Consider the following 4329-nt stretch of genomic DNA (forward strand, 5'->3'; position numbering starts at 1 on the left):
CTTAAAACCAAAACTTATATAGAAATTCTTAATAAATCAAACTTAAAACCAAAGAAACAACTTTGTTTCAAATTTGCATAACCCAAATCACCCATAATGCATGAGGAATTTGTTTCACTGTAAAAAAAAAAATAAAGATTTATTGAGCATATCTTTCTTAGAATTTTATTCTTTCCTCATTCTTTTGATAAAGGAAAAGAGAATATAAAATATATTTTTCATAATTTTACCTTTTTCTAATTCTTTTGACAGAAGAAAAAATAATATAAGGAACAATTTTTAGAGTCTCATTTGTGTTCTTTTGGGTGTGTGTTTATTTCATTATTTCTCTTACTTGCCTCATTTTCATTATTTCATTTTAGTCCTATTCTAGTGTGAATCTTGTCAATCTTGTGTTGCTTTATATCGTTTTTTAATTGATCATGCATCAAGTTGTTGTTTTTTGTGTTTGTTTTCTTTCTTTTAATTATGTTTTCTTTCCTTCATTTATTTTTTTGTATTTTTAGATTGACTCTATTAGGTAATTTTTTAAATTATTTTTCTGTTTGGTATTCAAAGGTTATATATAAAGACATGAGAAATGAATATTAAAAATGATCTATCTAATACCTACATGAAATAATGATTGAATTATTAACTGAATTATCAACCAAGCATAGTAAGTAAATGGATTTAACTTACAGGAAAGTCCTATAATCATGTTTGAGTGCAAAACTAAAGATGCAGAAGAGTAATTTAATCATTTACAGACATAATTCATCGCAACCACTTGTTCATATTCTTTCATTGATCTTCATGATATAGAATTAGATGATTAAATTTGCAAAATAAAAAAAGAATAGTACACATATCTTTAATGAGATTGCTACAAAAACTTAGTTCCTTAAGAGGGATTCACTATCCAACAATAGGCATTTGAGGCAATTTTACCTCTAAGATAGGACATGACGCCACCAAAACAAATGCACCAACTAAAATGTTATTGATCACTCAAAATGAAGTCCAATGCTCTTATGACTTCTCCAATATCATTACTATGACATACTTCACAGATCTTCAGCAATGAAAGTGTATTCCTCAATAGAATTTAATGATAAGCTGGAGATGTCAATAACAAATAAAGGTTTTGCAAATGGGGTAATAGGATAAACATACTTAATTATGAGGAAAAACCAAATAAAACTCTATGATTAAGTACATTTAAATGAAAAAAATATTAAAATAAACAATTTTAAAAAAATGATACAAATCTTAATTACTTTTAATTGCTTCAATGCCATGTCTTCAAAGTATGCCAAGGGTACCAATAAAACATAAGTTATAATGTATAAGTTCCAATAAAAAAAAGAAATGGTTTTTATAAATAATTAATCTATACTAAATAATTTCAGTAAAAGTTCAAAAAACCAAATAAACTATTAATTTTAATTAACAAAAAAGAAAAGTAAAGTTAAGAAAAAAAGCAATCTAAATACCTAACTATGAAAAACTTTATTTTAAACCAACTTAAAGTAAAAGAGTGAAAATAAAAAAAATTAATTTAATTTTCCCTAAATCTATGACACTACACTATTGTTATAAAAAAGAAAAGAAAAGAAAAGATAAAAAAAACAGCAACCTAAATACATGAGAAACTTGATCTTAAATCAGATTAAAGCAAAACACTAAAAATAAAAAAATAATTTAATTTCCCCAAATCCATATTACTATGATAGAAAAACAAAGCTAAGAATCTAAAGGCCTAACCATGGGAAACTTTATGTTAAACCTAACAATCTAAAGACCTAACCATGTGAAACTTTATATTAAACCAACTTCAAGGAAAAAGGTGAAAATAAAAAATAAAAAATTAATTTACCCTAAATCCATGACACAACCAGAATAATCTGGCCATCTCACCTATCTATCTTCCAGATTTGAATCAAATGAAGCAGCACGCAATCTAGGTTTTTTCAACAATCACCTCTTAAAATCATTTATGAAATCAAGCTTGCAATCTGAATTCATGAAGTATAAACCAAGACAAAAGTCTTACAAATACTTATCCATATGTGGCAAAGTGGAATATGAGATAGGGTTACAAGCGATTAAAAACAAATACCTACCGCTCGACAACTTTGGCTGCCATTACACCGTTCTCTTCAATGGCTCCATGAATTATATATTCTTGCTCAGTATGGGGGAGGCCTTGGAGAACCCCACGATGTATGGGCAACATCACCTGCATGTATGGGCACGCAGTTGGTGAGAAGACTTGGAAGCAAGTTGTACCTGATGGGCATAGGTAACGACTCTGATCTCTGCTGGGGTGGAGCAGTGAGGGGCGGGGACTCCGCCTCTAACTGCACACGAGGGTTTGGCTCCTCTTCATCGGACGGGAGGCGTTCATAAGTCGCATTCACGAAGGAAACCGCGATGATGGTGACAGGACCAGAGGCCACAAGCGCACCCACAACGCTACCTCCCACGACCTGTCCCTGCGCACCGGCTAGGTAAACCGTCAGACCCGAAGCCACGGGAGGGGCAGGAGGCAGAAGAAAGCTTCCCGACAACGAAAGAATCTCGAAACGCCCTTCCAGAGACACAATCGCTCCGGGTGCTCTCGGTTGGCGTAGGGTAACGTTGCTTACGGTTCCGCTGCCGCTTAAAACACATATTCCCCGCTGCTCCCTTCGGGCGAAGGTGGCCACGCTATCTCCCACATCGCAGCCATTGGAGATCTCCAGCACATGGACGCGAAGCGCGTTGGGGTTGTCGTTGCTCATCATGATCATGGAGGGCTTCGGTTTGTTTTTCGATCCGGCGGGTCTGCCTCTCTGTCTCTTGTGCCCAACTTCATCACCTGCTCCTCCTTCAATTCCCAGAGGAGCTTCTTGGCTTTTGTGACTTTCACTGGATCTCCTTTTGCGCCTATCGTTGTTCTCCTCTTCCTCGGAAGTTTGCAGGGTCCATTGATCCGACCGCGGGCCTTGCTCCACGGGCTCCCCGAATGGCCATGGCCGTCGATACATTACCTGCCCACCAATCGCCGCTTTTCTTCCAAATGAAGAAATCGTGGTGGGAGCTCCTTTTTTTTCTTCAACTGAACAGATCGTGCTTGGAGTTTTTTTTTCAACTGAAAACATGTGTCTAGAGCTCCTTTTTTTTCATCTAAACAAATATAGCATCCAGAATTTTATTTTTCAACCCGCGAAATCGTACTCAGAACAGCTCTCAGATATATATCCTGCGACCAATTACTATTTACTAAAACTGTAATATATCCAATCTTGCAGTAAATTGGGTTTTCCAGAATCGCCTGTAACATACTGATTCGGTGCCTGTCACCGAATGTTTTGATTCTTCAACCCTATATGCATCACCATACTGTAATAGTTTCGATTGTACCACCAACGTTTCGATCCAAAGCAGAACAGAGCAGTAGAACAGGAATTTCAATGGCAGAATGGGGAGTGCAAAATTGCAAGGAGAGGAGCGGGGAAATGAGGGGACCGAAGGAGTGATTTTCTTTTGTGGTACAAAGTGGGTGTCGTGGTTATTCGTTGTAAGTTTGGGTGGGAACAAAGTCCGCGTGGATTAGCCGGCCATGGGGACGGGTATCGGTCCCACCTTGTCTGGTTTCCACTGCATAGGGATTAGAGGTATGAGTCTACGCGCTCTCACAAGCCTGATATTACAACTCCACGAGCCATTTCTGTTTCTCTTCCTTCAAATTTTCATTTTTTTTAATCTGATTCTTTATAAAACTCTATCATGAAGACACTTGGTTTATAATCATTTTTTTTTTTTATCTTTATAATAACTTTTTATCTGTCTTATTTTTTTAATCATTTTTTTAAATATATTTTTCTATTATATTAGGAGAAAATTACATTGTGAGCAGTTCCAAGAGAATGTAAAAGGCCTCATGAGACTCTTAGCTCATCATGAACAAAATTTACCCAAAAAGAATATCCAACAACTAATCATCTTTTACATGAGAAGGAACAGGAGCAGTGTTGACCTCTGTGGCTTGGGTTACATTTTCAAGGTGGTGAAAGGCTTCGTGGATGTGAGATTTCACATGAGCCATGTGAGTCTCAAAACTATCCATGTAGTCTTGGAGACGTGATCCAAAATGGATCTAACATAGACTTCTAAGTCTAAAAATCTTTCTCACAGAGAAAAATGAAAGTCAAAGGATGCTCTTGAAAATAGTGTCATTGCATAGACCTCTTCATTTTGAATCTAACCCAATTTGAATGGGCCAAAACAGACTTCGGATGAAGAAGTTATTGTAGAAAGAAATTTGTCCATTGTTCTTTGAAAATGAGGCAATTTCTTATTAAA

The 4329-nt window shown here is 35.8% G+C and overlaps 1 pseudogene; it reads right to left on the bottom strand.

The window, feature by feature from the left end:
• Window positions 1-1727: 1727 nt before the first annotated feature.
• On the bottom strand, window positions 1728-3517 carry LOC149234774 (AT-hook motif nuclear-localized protein 18 pseudogene; annotated as a pseudogene).
• Window positions 3518-4329: the final 812 nt, after the last annotated feature.

This window comes from Pinus tabuliformis, chromosome 8 (genome assembly GCF_031772625.1).
Source record: "Pinus tabuliformis cultivar Carrire ecotype Pingquan chromosome 8, CPIR1, whole genome shotgun sequence".
Taxonomy (NCBI): Eukaryota; Viridiplantae; Streptophyta; class Pinopsida; order Pinales; family Pinaceae; genus Pinus; species Pinus tabuliformis.